General features: G+C 39.8%; 1 long non-coding RNA gene across 1 annotated transcript in view; it reads right to left on the bottom strand.

The window, feature by feature from the left end:
* Positions 1-6,860: 6,860 nt before the first annotated feature.
* Positions 6,861-15,956, bottom strand: part of LOC149868751 (uncharacterized) — a 131,390-nt gene continuing 122,294 nt past the window's right edge. The window contains exon 3 of the long non-coding RNA XR_016441132.1: positions 6,861-6,969. This is a non-coding gene — a long non-coding RNA (uncharacterized LOC149868751). The remainder of the gene's footprint in view (positions 6,970-15,956) is intronic.

Genomic DNA, 15,956 nt, shown 5'->3' with positions numbered 1-15,956 from the left:
TTTCCTTAGCAACAACTACATTTCCCATCTTCCAGTTTAGTACGCCTATCATATCTACTCTTACAACACAAAACAATTACAACAAACATTTACACAGTGCAGCTTTTTGCCAAAAACTTTGACAAAGTTTTATCCAAAATGTGCAATCAAAGCTCTTTTGCAGTTTGGTTCATCTTATTTGTGTGAGATTTGGTTTTCTACAGTGGCTGCACTAAAGACAAAGTACCATTTGAAACTGGAAGTGGAGGACAACCTCAGAGTGTTGTCTTCAAAAATCTCTTCACAAATTGATAAACTGTCTGCAGATAAACAGGCACACCCTTCTCATTAATTTGGTAAGTAAAGTATCTGTGCATTTGAAACTTACAGCTGTAGGTAATTTAATCAGGTAATTTAAGTTGTTAGTCTCTGTTAAGTTTGGGTATTTTTACATGTGCTCTGGGAGGCATGTGGGGGGGGGGGGTGCTTTAGTTAGCAAGAGCTTTTACTTAATAGCACCCCTGTCACATATGCATGCATCCCCCCATGCTGAAAAATGGTGGTGAGGTGCTTTGAACTAAAGGTCATTGAACGAGTTTTTGTTCAAAATGTCCTATCACCATCTTTTGGCATGGGGATGCTAATACATGTGCTGCCAGAGTCTGCTGGAGCGTGTTTATTTTCATGCTCCAGCAGACTCGATTAATGTACCCTTCTCTGATGTGCTGAATTTTCAGTCTCCCTGCACATGTACAGGAGCCCTTTATGAAAGCATATTTTGCATGTCTGTTTTTCTCTGGGTTGGGGCTGGGGGGAGGGGATGAACAGAATTGTAACTTAAAGTGGGGCTCAGCTCAAAAAGTTTGAAAACCACAGTCTTAAGGGATTCACTGTGTCTGGGTGCTAGACCTCCTGTGTGGTCCATGTGAAGGGCAAACTCATCTGACTTCATAAGATAATTGGAAGAAACTTTGAGGAACCTTGTGGTCTCTTTCCTGGACACCCATTGATTGAACCCTCTGTTACTAAGACTCATTTTTGTCTCACCTCTGTGTCAGTCTTGCTTTTCATTGAATTGCATTGAGGTCCTTGTATTAGAAATATGGTACCATAAGTACAAATTATACAAATTAATGTTGGTATTTCTTCCAATACATTTTTGAGATTAACAATATGGGGATGACTAAATTGGCTGTCCCCCAGGGACAGTAGGGACTTAGAGAGCTGCAGAAGTAGTGAATTTGGCACACAAATAGGAATGATAGGATGACTTACCAGTCAGTGGAAGGAGCAGTGTAGGCAGAGTCTGGGAGCAGACAGAAGTAACAACTGAAATGGTTCAAACACCTTTTGAAACATACCAAAAGATCAGTTATATAAATGTACCTACCTTTGGAAATTCCAAAAGTATCTGAAGTGCTCCATGGTATGACGTTATAAAATGAGGTGCTATTGTCAGAGTACTTCAATTTTTGTTAAGCTTGTACAGGGCCATGGGGCCCATATGTCTTCCAGAATCCCCAAGTTCCCTGATCTCCACCCACCTTTTCCATGAGGGAGGGAGGAAGAGTGGGGAGGATAGTCTTCAGGTTGAGTGACAGCCTGTAGACTGAGCAGACGAAGAGGAAAAATGTATGTGCTTCTCCAAGGTTCGGTTTTAGTGATCCGCATAGGATGAAGATAAGAAAACAGAAGATTAGATTCTGTTCCATCTATTAGGCATCTACGTGTAATTAGGTACTTAAGTCCAATTTTGTTCCACCTTGGTCAAGGGTCTGAAAATCTATTAATGCATTTACTTTTGCAAAACATCATCATCTGACCGTTATGACAGTCACAAAAAATAGCAAGGAGTAGAAAAATTCACTGATCCTTTAGGTTAACATTTTGTTAGAAGACTCACAGGATAGGACAGTAACTGATTTAGACATTTAAATCCATTTGCATGCCTAATAACTGGAATATAATCTGGTCCATGGTGACTTCCCTTGCCATTCAAATTTCAGCACAGTGTATACATCTCTTTTCTGAAGGTAGGGTTACATTTTAGATGTCTTTTTCTTCCTTCTTCATTCTGAAAGGAAACACTTAAGGATTTTTTTTTTTGTATTATGAGAGTTTTTGGACAAATATCTTCTGTATAAAGATAAATTTTCCTATTTACAAAACAATTTGATAATAACAATATTAAATATTACTGAACTCGAAAATAGAAAAAGGAAGAACATTTACATTTGAAACTTACATATTGCAAGAACAGTCTTCACTGAAGAGTTTTGCATTTGCTTAGTTTGGAAAGATTTTTTTTTTGGTTAAATAAGCAATTAAAATCAGTTCTGAACTAAGCATGGTCACTGTACAGCTGTGAATACTTATCATTCTAATTACATTGTGTCCAAAATGTTATCAGTTCATGTGCTTTTGGCTCAGCCAAAAAGATCAAGAAGTGGCTGCTCTAAGGCAGCTGCTAGGATGGTTTGCAAGAAGAAAAGTGGAACATACTTATTTGAAATCTACCAGCAAATTCCTTTCAGTTTTCTCTGCCTGAAAAAAAAAAAAGAAAAAGACAAAGAAAGAGAGAGAGAAAATCAATATTATGAAAGTTTCCTAGATTCCACAATTTTAGCAACTATGTAATTCCTTATGTTACAATAATCTACTAATTGTACACTGCCTTTGTTTTAAAGTTTGAGTTGATGTAAAGCACAAAACAACACTGCAGAAGCTCTTGGAAAAGGTCCCCGAACAAAGAAGGAAAAGATCTTTACATTGTTTATCAGAGTGATCTGGCAACTTTGGAATCACTTAAATACAACTATTCTAAAACAGAGACTTTTTTTCCCCTCTTTTTCATAAGAAAACAAGTGTAAGAAGTAGAAATACATTTATTTTGTACAAATGAATTACTGTCAGATAAGGTTAACTGAAGTTCTTTATAACACCACTCATTCTACAATAAGAAGAATATTGGATTTTGGTAAAAACTTAGAGATGGGAAGATCAAAAGAGGCTCCTCCCCTTAACTGCTTGTACAAGGAAACCACCATAGTTACAGCCTCTGAAATCACTATAGACCACATCTATTTCCTGAGGGCCATGCTTTACCAGACTTCATCATGATGAAGGTACTTAATCTGCAAGCTTCAGCATTGATTTTGGTAGGGCTCCTTCATGTGCTGTTAGGGATCGAGAGGCATCTCATTACCTTGACCCATCTTATTATCTTCATTATCCCTTGTTTAGTGGGGATTGACCAGACTCACCAAAACAAGTAGACTGCTGGATGGTGTCCTCTGTATAGCTCCTATGGCATGATAGCCAATACACTGCGATGAAACATGGAAGCCCCTTTCAAGGTTCAACCTCCTTGTGGGAGGGGGCTCAAAACCTGGGTCTTCCATTTCCTAGGTGAGACCCTCAATGACTAGGCTATTGGTTGAAAGATGGAATGGTTCTCCTCTGTCTAACACCTGCTAGTCATGGCATTTCGCCCAGCTAGCATTTTAGGACCTTACACAAGTATACAGCCAAAAACCTGCCCAGCTGGAGTGTACACTGCTTCGTATGTTTGGCAGCCTGGATAGTGCTTGCATGTCTTTGTTGTACTTGCCGTGGAAAAGGATCACAAACTGTGCAGAGGTGGCAAAAATGTTACTTAGGCACTTGGGTAAGTGATATTTGAGTGCTTAAAGTGAAATAGGGTTCTATCCACATTGTCTATTTAAAAAATATATACAGTGCATATAACATAGCCATATTAATGTTGCCTCTTGGAACTCTAAATGCTGTATATTTTTATGTTTTTAATTATTTTAATTACCAAGTCTTATTATTACAATAGTGGTGGCAGACTCATTCATGGATTCAAGACCCGTATTGGAAGGGTGTTCAGGGTAGTTAAGGATTGGATCAAGTAGGGTTCACCTCTCACAGTTCCTGATGAATTTCAGTGGGGGTGGATGCAGGGATGGTGGTAGGAAATGTTAACGAACAGGTATTTGGTTCTCTGATGATCTTCTCTTCAATCTGCTGCACAGGTGTTTCCTGTAAGGGCAGATTAAGGCAAAAATGAATGGAAGTGGTGAATAACTGAGTTGTTCTCATTCTCATATCTAAGCCAGAAACTGAGGAAAGAATATGGTTTCAAACAGGGAGAGGGGGTATATGTGCTTGTGAAAAATAGATGCAGTGAATGTGGATGAAAGAAGGGATTAAATAGATTACGGGGCAGTGTACATTATGAAATGCCGGTGAAAGACAAAGAGAAAGAATAGTTCAAGAAGTTTATAAGAGAGAATGAAGTAAAAGCTAGAAAAGGTAGAAAATGACAAGAAAGGTGCATAAATACATTATTTTTTCAATTACAGATAGCTTCATAAAGGAGACCTATTTGAAGGAATTGGATATAAACTCTGTCATAAAAAAAAAAAAATCCATCAATGTATAACTGTCCAATGTCTAAAAAACTTTGTTTAAAATACATTTTGCTCCAGTAAATGCTTTCATTGATTTAATTTTTGGATTATTCCATATTCTTGATTTTTAGTATTTGTATATAGTAAATAGCAGACTGTCTGACAATGTAATGACTAAACCATTTTCCGAAAGGAAGATAGCTTTTAGGCAGAGGTCCTAACTAGTACATCCAGAGGGGTAACAAGCTGGGCTAGGATCAGTGGCATCCACCCATTTTGCAGTGCTCAGGGCTGGTGCCCCACTTTCCCACTCATAGTTATGGTACTGATTAACACTGCCACTGCTTCTCTGCCACCAGATTTCCAAAGCCCACATGGATGGATTGGCCACAGCTGGGTCATCCTCATGTAGAAAGATCAGACCCTGGCCCTGCATGGCTACATCGAGCCCTCAGCAGATCATTCCTACATAGGGGGATCAGGCCATTGGGCAGTCAGTTGCCACACACCAGGATTGTGGCCTAGGCTAACTGTTGCGTTCAGCTGGATTCAAGCCCTGGGATCTTACTGCACACTAGGATTGGGCCCTACGGCCATTGCCATGCTCTGGGATCAGGCCTGGCCCCTCCCACCCTGCATGCTGGATTCAGCTACAAGTTGCAATGAGTCTTGTAATTTGTATTTGGGAAAAGCATATATTCTGGAAAGGCAGAGCCACAGTCATCTAAAAATGGAAAAACTACCACTTCTTAGAGTCATAGATGCTAGGGATGGAAGGGACCTCAACAGATCACTGAGTCTGACCCCCTGCCTAGGCAGGAAAGAGTGCTGGGGTCAGATGACCCCAGCCAGATGCCTATCCAGCCTTGTCTTAAAGACCCCCAAGGTAGGGGAGAGCACCACCTCCCTTGGAAGCCCGTTCCAAATTTTGGCCACCCTCACCGTGAAGAAGTTTTTCCTGATATCTAGCCTAAATCTGGTCTCTGTCATTTTGTGATCATTGATCCTTGTTATCCCAAGAGGTGCCCTGATGAACAGAGCATCTCTGATCCCTTGCTGCATCCCCCTAATGAATTTGTAGGTGGCCACAAGATCGCCTCTCAGCCTTCTCTTGCAGAGGCTGAAAAGGTCCAGGTCCCTCAGTCTCTTCTCATAGGGCTTGTCCTGTAAGCCCCTAACCATATGGGTGGCCCTCCTTAGGATCCTCTTGAGTCTATCAACACCCTTCTTGAAGTACAGTGCCCAAAACTGGACACAGTACTCCAACTGCAGTCTGACCAATGCTGCATAGAGGGGAAGTATCACCTCTTTGGTTCTGTGTCATGCATCTGCTAATACATGATAAAGTGTAGTTAGCTTTGCTGATGATTTTGTTACATTGATGACCCATGTTCATCTTGGATTCCACTATGACTCTGAGATCCCTTCCCGCTTCTGTGCTGCTGAGAGGGTCACTTCCCTGCCTGTAGGTGTGCTGGATATTTTTGCACCCTAGGTGCAGCATTCTGCACTTGTCCTTGTTGTACTGCATCCTATTGTGTTCTACCCACTTTTCTAACCTGTTCAGGTCTGTCTGCAATCGTTCCCTACCCTCCGGAGTGTGCACTTCATTCCACAACTTAGTATCATCCACAAACTTGGACAGAGTGCACTTCACACACACATCTAAGTCACTGATGAAGATATTGAAGAGTACGGGTCCAAGGACCAAACCTTGCAGGACCCCACTACCCACATCCTTTCAGGTCAAACTTAGGACAATTTGTTCCAGTTATTTAATCATCCCCTTTTAAAAAATAAGCCTGGTTTCCATTTCTAGCTTTTAGTTTCTATTACATCTGTATCTGATAGATTAAGGGTGCATTTACACGTCCATTAATGTGCCTTCGCTACTGTGCATTAAGTTTAGTACTTCTAATATGAGGTAGTACTTAAAGCAGCAGTAGCTGTGCTGTTGCGCAGTAGCAAAGACAAACATTTTTGTGATGCTTTTAATGTGTAGTAGACTAATTCTTCTGCACATTAGTATATTAGCATAGTTTTTGCTGTGACATACTAAGGTTCAGTGGAACAGTCCACTGCGCATTAACACATCCCATGTGGATGCACCCTAAGAAGCCTTTTAGTATCCAGTATTCCCTACCAGTGGTGGTATTTATACACTATATAAAACTTTCTGCACTTCTATACTTAAGTCGAATGTATGAGCCTCTCAATCTTCTTTTAAAATATATTATATTCACTTTACAGCTACGTCTCCCAACCTCGAAGCATTCCAGCGGTTCTTTTCTGCACCTCCTACAATCTCTCCTTGATGTGGAGCCTGATGTAATGTCCCATTCCACAATAGTTCTGCCTGCCATATCAGGCTGCTTACACCAGGAGATTCACACTTTATACACCACTAGAGATTGGGCACATCAGAGGAAGGGGTTTCTTGAACTTTGCTAATGCAGGTACTTGCTTTTTGACCTTTGGAGCACTTCTGGATGGTCAAAGCTTGTAGGAGCATCAACAGCAGCTGCTAAGAAGCCTGTGAACGTTGTTCTTCTTTTCACAGTTTAGGTGGCAGCAGCTATAGAAGCAGATCAAAGTAGATTTGAGATGTTAAAAATATGAAATAATAGTCGGATAAGAACAGAACAAAAAAGAAAGAAACAGAACTTCTGCATTGTTCAGGGGCCCAAACATAAGGCACTTGTCACCCTAAAAGGTATTTAAGACTGAACAAGAATTCTTTCCCCCATTAACTAAGAAACACAACCACACAAACAAACAAACCGAAAAGTATCCGGGGCCAATTAAGAGTCAGAGGAGATGAAGAAAATCCCATTTAGGACTCTCCACTTGTAGTCCTGGAGTTTGCATAATTACATAATTGTTGTGCTCCTTTGTGCAGCATGGCCACTGTGGTCTCATTAATGTATATAACAGTACCAAAATGGCCGTAATTTCCACGAGCATAAGACGACATTTTGGCTGTCACATTCATAAAGAGAAATGCGTAATTGTATAATGTCTCAAAGGGCGAAGGCGTGAGTTTTAGCTGAAAGTTTGTCACATGATTTCACTGCATGACATCTCAAATCTCCCATCTCTGCTTTGTTGGCCTCTATGCATGAATAATTTTCCCAGTGCTTGTTTGTAACAGAGCAGGAGAAAGAGAGAATTACCACAGCACAATCTCTTGTTGTCCTCTATCAGCATTCCGTTGGTCTGAGCTGGCTTACAACAGTGTAAAGACATCAGTGGCATGTGTTATAATATATTGAGCATTGTACTCCTGAAGAACACACGGAAGAAAGAACATTGTTCTACTAGGGAGCAATTCATCGGGTTTTTCCCAGAGACTCTTGGGTCAAGTTTTTATAGGCCTATTTGATTTTCAAATTCTTTTCCCCCCTTTTTCCTCTCAGTGAGCCATAGTGTCCAAACTTGTCTACATTTACTTCCCATGTTTTGTGCATGGTAGATGTCCTTTAAAAAGAGTATCTCAAATAAGTCTTTATTCTTGTTTTGTTGGCTCTTATTCTGTGTTTTCATGAACTCTGGCCCTGGCCATGGCAACTGCAAGAAAAATGTTAACATTGATTGACAGGATTAAGAAAGCCTCCATCCCTATCCGCATTTCAAACACTTTGGGAACAATGGTGTTTGGTGTGATTGAATTAATGAGATATCGCGGACTGTCAAAAGAGCACACATACTTTACATAAACCTGATTATCTTTGCATGGCAGAAATGAAAAAAAAAGGAGGGAACAGAGGTTTGGCTTTCACTCATACCTCCAAAGGAGCCATCAAAGTGTATGCCCTGGCTCAGAGAGTGATGTGCCCGCTCAGCTGGCCTGCCCTCCCTTTCTCTCCACATACTGCTTGGCCCTGCTTAGCATACATCAGCCATGGGCTTTAACAAGTCTATTCAGGAAACTAGACCCAAAACAACACTCTTTTCACAACTCAGCACCTCTGTGCTGAATTTTTTTTCCAGGGATCTATTGTTTAACTTGAACTAAGCATGCATTTCAACAATTAGACCTGAACTGGCTCCTACTGCCCTAGCTTAACCCCCAAAAGTGACATCAGTCATGACTAGAACATATATTTAAAGAGGTAAGCCCCAGCTGGTGTTCACTTTAAAAAATCCAGCAGAATGACTAGGGATGGAATAGGGTTTTACAGTAAGTATCGTCCCACTTATGGCTTTAAATGATATTTTGCTCCCCAGAGAAGCATTGCAGCAGTCATGATGATATGGTGGAGAAACTGGAATCATCATGATATCATTATATTTTAACTGACAATAGGAACACAAATATTTTTTTTTCCTGTGAGCACATGAATTACAAATCTCAGAAAGTATACGTAATCCAAACAAGAGAAATCAGTCTCTTTCTCTCGCTCACTATAAGGCTTTGTATATGATCTTTATTACTACATATGACCAAATTAAATTTGCCAAATAAATGCAAGACCTAGTTGCAAGAAATCAGAATTAAAGATACCTGGCATTTGGTAACTTTGCAGTTAATATTAGGTTTTCAAACTTTCTGAAGTGGAGGAACAATTTCTTACTTTTTTCAAATTTAATTTAGATTACATTCAGCTAGAGAGTGCGCCAACCTGATTTCCTACCCATCCCCCTTGACTTTCATATAAAATATTACTTGTTAGCATTTTCTTAAAAAAAAAGCTAACATTTTTGCAAAGTTTCAGGGATAAAGCAGTCAGATTGCTATTCTTCCCATATTCTGTCTTGTTTGGCTTGACTAGGAGATACACGTGAAAAGCATTGTTCATACATAAATCCCAGCTGTTTTTGCAGACACATGAAGCATGGATAATTTTAAAGCAAATTTGGGGTAAATCACTTTTTTTTTTGTTTATCTGAGCCCAGCTGAACCTCCAGATGCCACAATCTCCTATGACAAAAAAAATTCAGGCACTTTGTGACGAGTATAAAACATGCGCACAGATTCCTTGGGGACCTGAAGACACTGTTTGAGGAATTCTGCCTTAACTTGTACTTTTGGTCATAAAGTCAAACTCTTTCTAATCGTAAGTTAAATTAAATCAGAGCAGTCTTGAAAACAGTTCAGCGAAGAATAATTGAAAATCAGGCAGTCAAATGCTATACAGAGCTGTTTCTGCCCCTCACACTTTGTGGATTACTGACCTGAAACCCTGTAGCATAGAATATGGGATTCTCTTAAGATTCCATAACCCTATGCTACGGTAAATGCTCTATATTCACCAAATATTTTTCGAAAACACTATAAACATAAAACTCTTTAAAACTGCATGCTCAGTACTTTATTAGAGTAGTTGTTTATATGGTGTTACATTCACGGAGAATCTCAAATTTGACACGAGTAGTATGAGATCATACCTGTGCTTTTCAACAATTTAAGCAGGCTGAGGATACTGATCATAAAACAAAACAGAGCTCTGCATTGTGAAGTTTACATAAATCAAAAAAGGAAAATAAAAAAAAAAATCCCCCCAAAACTTAACCAGTAGATGTCTCTGTTTCACAAACCCTGTCTTAATATCAATTGCCATTTCCTCCCTCTTGCAAATTTTGTATCTCTTATACAGATTCACCTAGATGTAGGGGCTGCACACTAGGGAGGTGAGAAAAATGGAAACAATCACGATCAGTGCTTTGTCTATGAGTAATATTGGTCCCTATGCAGGCATCTTAGCATGTAGTGGCTGCTCTGTTTGCTTAAGAGCAGATGACTAGTATTTTTGTTTCACCTCTCAAATGCTGTACAACTTTTTAAAATAATATTATTAAACTTTCTATTAAAGAATAACTAGATAAGTTGTTTTTACTAGATTAAAAAATATTAACTGCTTAAATGTTAAGCTCTTTTACTTACAAATAAAGTTCAGATTTCTCCTCACTTAAATGGTCATTTAAATTCAGATAGTCTCAGCATTTTATTTTGCAGGGATCCCTTAGCGCTAGGAATATGCTGAATTAAGCAAGCGTTGCAGCTATTCTTTCTATCCAAGTCAGAAACTGGCATTTTCTACTCTAATGCTATCTTTTTTATTTACCTTTATAAGAAAGAATAATCATTTCAATTGTGTGATAAAATGTGCCTCAGATAGTGAAAATCCAGACATTCCTGAAACAGGTGCTGTAACTGTGTGGTCTGTGACATTTTCCAGTATAGGACTGGAAAATCCAGTATAGATGCAGTATAAAACCAAATTTGGAAGCACAGAAATGTGTGTGTAACTTGTGTACTCTTTCGTTTATTGCTTTGTTGGCATGAACATATGTAAGAACCCACAAAGGAAGGGCAGGTAAGTAGCAAATAATAAAAGGTTCAGAAGTCATTGCAATAATTAATATTTTACTCCCATCTTATGCTATTTCCTTTTCTTATTGCATCACCCAGTTTGCATCAACAGATGCTAATTAACTTGCATTGACTTAGGGTCACACACAAACACAGCAATGAATGACGTTTACCCCTTGATGCCACCCCTGAAACAGGGCCTACCAATGCAACCTGGCCAAACTCCGTCTTCAGTCTTCAGCCACATCTAGAAGCCTTAATGACACTTAATAATCTGCCCACTCATACTACTTTTCCTCTGTCTTCAAAGCTAGGGACAGACATTCAAAAAGCCTGACCTGGAATTGATTCAGTATTTGCAGGTTAGTTTAACCTGGCTAGGCTGAACCGTTTTGTTCCTGGATGGATATTCTCTCTGGATTGAGGAAACTGACAGGCAAGCAAGTCAGCCAGGGACTGATAACAGTGATTATCTCCTCATCAGCAAAACAATAGGCTCTCTCCATTACTTCAAACTCTTCTTAAACAGCTTACTAGCTGACCTGTTGATTAGCTCCAAATAGCCCTAAGTGGTCACTGTTCTGTCTGCTTGTCCCAGTGAAATTGGAGATACACACACAAACACCACTATGCATTAGCTACCATACCACATGCCTGGGGTCCATGCAGCTAAGGCCCATGCTGTGGGAGATTGGAGGGAGGGAGGGGTGGAATCCCTGCTTGAGCAGTAAGCAGGAAGGGTCGGGGGTTAAGGCCGGGGGAAGCCAGGCAAACCCTGCTGTGTCTACTGGAGCTCCAGCTACGGAGCAGAGGAGAGGGGCGAGCCCTGCTGTGGAGCAGAGAGCCCTGCCCTGCCTAGACAGCATGCCAGGATGCTGGGGGTGTCTAGTTTATCTTAAATCAGCAAGTGGTCTGGGACAAACATTGCATAAACTGGTCTGAGCCAAATCTATTAAATCTGATACTACATTTAACCAAGTTTATCCCAAACCAGTTTCAGCTATTTTCAAACTGGTCTATGTGCTCTGAACACCTATTCCATAACAAGTTTAAACCAGGCACTGGTTCTGATCACTTAAACCAGTTTATGTGTAATGTCTGTCCCTAGCCCTTATGAATCACCATAACCTAAGAATCACACTTTTGCTGGGTGTATCTAAAACAGGAGCAGTGGTGCAGTCGTCCCCATGCTGTGGAGGCAGCCTTAAGGACTTAAGTGCCCAAACAAGAAATAATTTGCCCTTCCCTTTCTCCCCATGTTCCGTGGCATGTTCCCTTCATCTTCCTTCATTGCTGCTACTGTTCCTGATGTCTCTGGCTGTCCCAGGGATTGGAGGCGTTCCAGAGCCACTCTTGCCCTGCTCCAGTCAGACTGCAGACAGCCCAGGACAATGGCAGTGGGTGGGCTCCTTCTCCCTGCCTGATGCCCCCAGAAATTATCTGCCAGCAAGGGAATGGGCTCAGGGAGGAGAAAACCACCCGCCAGCACCACTGCTGATCTCCCCAGCTAAGCTTAGCTCCCTATACAACTCCAGAGTGACTCTGGAGCTCCTCCTGACCCATGGACAGCCAGAGATAGTGGCAGTGCTGGGCAGAGGAAGGGGAGGGCAGAGGACATATTGCTGACTATGGAGGGGAGAACAGGCAAGGATAGGGTGCAGAGAATCTGTACTGATCCATGTTTCTGGAATGTTGTCTCTCTCTTTTTCCCCTGCCCCCTACCCTCTGCCCTGGGAATTTAAGTTAGAGTCTATCTAATTTAAGAAGAAAGATGAAGTGAATTTAGGGGTAGCTAACATATCAAGTAACATTGACCTAATTGCAACCTTTGCTCTAGTGTACGTTGACAAGCTAACATTTTACCTGTATTTTCTTTGTCCAAGTCAGCTCTGAGTGGAAAGTATGATTGACTACAATCAACACACCTTTTTGAACAACATAAACAGCTGTTTACTATAGTTGCAAAGTAGAGTTTTAACTCAAGCATGATAACTAACATGCTTAAAACATCAACTATTTTCCTAGCCCAGGCAGCCTTAAATCACATCTCTAAGAGTATAAAACATTCTGGCCCAACTGGAGTCAGTGTTGATTTCAGTGGTTTTAGGATTTGTTCATCTTCTCTAACAAAATACATAGGAGTACTTTGATTAGCATGATTTCCTCCCACATTCCCATTTTCCCTCTTACTGACTCACCAGATTGGAATCAAATTATATTTTACAGATGCAAAATATTTATTGCATTTTAAAGAATTTTACTGTGACTAGGTCTGTCTTTCTGTTTTTAAAATGTGACATGGAAATTTCTCCAGTGCCCTATTTTTTCCTGTCGGGGCAAAAAAAAGTTCATATTGCAACAATAAAATAAAGAAGTGAAATCGGCCAACAACCCTAGCAACAACCACCAAGTGAATAATAAATCAGTATGCTACATATTCCAGGAATATTGAATCCGTGGGCTCTGTTTTCTAGTGAAGTTTCAAATTACAGGTTTTTCCATGTTCTTTGCAATTAGATTTAGTAAGCACATGTTAAATAAAAACTTTGCGAAAATACATAATGCATATAATCAAGATACATTTGTAATTAATTATAATGGACTTAAAATTTATTAAATGTGTTGACATTTGCATATTGATTTGGATTATGCATGTCTGACAAAATTCAACCACCAAAGATCTACTGAAATTTTTCCTTTAAATCTGGCACATTCAGCTTTTAAGGGTTTTTCTTTATAAGGATGGTGGAGTTTTCCTTTTCAGCTTTGTTTTCAGGAGAGCATTCTTTGTGCTATAGATTCAGTATCCTTGAGTAACCGGAAATCATTAATAAATATAATTATCACTAGCAGTGCTGGAACAGGGGAAGCTTTGAGGTTAGTACAATGCCCTGGCAAAACATGTTTCACTGGATGAAAAAGTTTACGGAGATTAACACCCACTGAGCTGGCCCACTGGTAGGTTGTTGCAGGTTAATGAAAATGTGTGGCAACAGTCAGCAACATTAGCAGGGTCTTTATCTTTGGGTCTCATAAATATTCTTCTTAACCCCCGTTAACACCCATGTTTCAGGCTTTTCTAGGAAGAATTAGGACAGCTATCTCCATGCTTATTGTAAGGATTAGGCACATTTAGACCAGGTTTGTTCCATTAACTGTTCAGCTTTTTGTGGACTTATTTTGAGTCTGTAGCAGATGATGTGATATTATGATGGCATTTTACTTGCCCCTTTGCTAAGGAAGGGGAGATTAACAGCAAGTTTTAGGCTGTACTGAGTTGACCTAGGATGATTTTGTCAGAAATATATTGATCTTTTAAATAAAGCCATAATATGTTGTTCACTTCTTACAGCTCTAAGAGCTGGTTCTAGTCATTAAGTTGAATTTAAAGAGAGAAAAAAGCTTCCTGTAATCATGTACTATGTTTGCTGCTGTTTTCAGCTCTTTGTCTGTTTCTTTGTATATTAAACCACAGAGACTTTATTCTTTAGCAGATTGAAAGTGGAGCTGGGAAGGGGTTAAGGATCTGCGTTGACTGCAATTTCTCAATCAGCCTCGGGAAGCCTCAGGTCAACTTTGCTCATAAAACTCTGCACAAATATTTCTTTTTCTATCAGAGGAATTCTAATTCTGCACACAGACCAGTGCCACTCAGATTATTACACATTATTAAAAATTAATTTAAAAAAATGGTTTGGTCCCTGTAATCTCTTGTAGAAATGTGAATGCCCAAGCTTTGGGAAAAAAAACCTTCTGTAATGATAAAATAAATACTAAATACATTTTTTTATTTATTCTTGCTTCCCTTACTGTATATGTTGTTTCTCAGTTTTCAAATCATTGCTGTCTTTCATTCTTGTATCATACAATTATGGCATTTTACCTCTAGCTACAAACCCATCCTTATGAAAAAAAATCATATGGAATTTAATCGGAGTAAAACCAGTAGGTGCTATAGAAATTAATAGGATTTCATAGAAATTACTCTAAAATAGTATGAAGTATTATAGTAAATATAATAGAGAACGATCTGAATCACTCCCATCTGCAGTAATACCTGTAAGATAAGGAGTTGTGAGCAGGCAACTTCTATGAAAGAACACTTGCTAAGATTCCCGCAGATTGTTCTGCTGAAGGACAGGGTCTGCCTTTCACTGATTCAGTACACTTCTGGGATGTGAGGGAAGCCAAGGCCTTCTGCAGCTAGATTCCCTACTTCTGCTGCAGCTCAGGCACCATTTCTGATCCTTAGCGTGGCTCTTGCAGAACCATGTTGCCAACAGAGATCACTGGGATTTCACTTGCCTTCATGTGATATTTTTAATGGGGACTCTTTGCTATAGAGTTGGTGGCATGGACAAACTAGTACTTTACCTAGGCCATTGCCAAAATCTACTAACTCCTCCTCCCTGCCTAAAAACTATTCGTAGGCTTTCTCTATGCATACTTAGGGACTGCAACCTCAAACAGAATTTTTAAGCCAACATTTACAATTTATTGAAGAATGAAATCCCCTGCTCCTGAATTGTACAGATTGGTTAAACATATAGAGAGTTTACTGTTCTCTGTCAAATTCTTTTGGAGTTTTCTATGTGCTGGGAAGGCATTTGAATGCAGGAGTAATACACAGACAAATAGACACGTTCTGTCTATGCATTTGATCAATGCAGTCATCTAGAATCATATATATTTAACCCGTGAGACTGTGGCACCTCAAAATGTGCAAAGATGTGACTCCATTTTTTCCATGGCAGAATTATAAATGGTAATCATGGGAAACTAATGGAGTTCACAAGAAGAATATGACAGTTTTTGAGATGTAGGGCTGGCAAAGACTCTAACCTGTCTAGTGGGTGGAAGAGCTGATGAAATATTACAGAAGAAAAGTAGACTTGTAGGAAATCAGCAGTGCACACATAGACACTTCAGTCACATGGGTCAGAGGGGCAGAAATAAGCTTGGGAATGGGATTACTTGGAAGAATAGAAAGAATCTAATGATGAGTTGGAAACTCTTCACTAATAATAAACGAGACTTGTTAAACTAGGAGCAATGGCTTTAAATTGTAGTGAAGAAAAAGTAGGTAGGAAGGACTTTCTCACTATGAGGGTGGCTTAGCACCGCAACAACTTGCCTAGAGAGGCCATGAAATCTTCATCCTTGGAAGTTTTTAAAAGCAGGTCAGACAAAATCGTTGCTGTAATGATTTGCTTAGGAATGATCCTGCCTTGAGCAATGGGTTGGAGTAG

This window comes from Crocodylus siamensis, chromosome 3, assembly GCF_052110815.1.
Source record: "Crocodylus siamensis isolate JL-2025a chromosome 3, ASM5211081v1, whole genome shotgun sequence".
Classification (NCBI taxonomy): Eukaryota; Metazoa; Chordata; order Crocodylia; family Crocodylidae; genus Crocodylus; species Crocodylus siamensis.
Note: the sequence above shows the minus strand (reverse complement) of the source record. Positions and strands in the feature narration are given on the sequence as shown.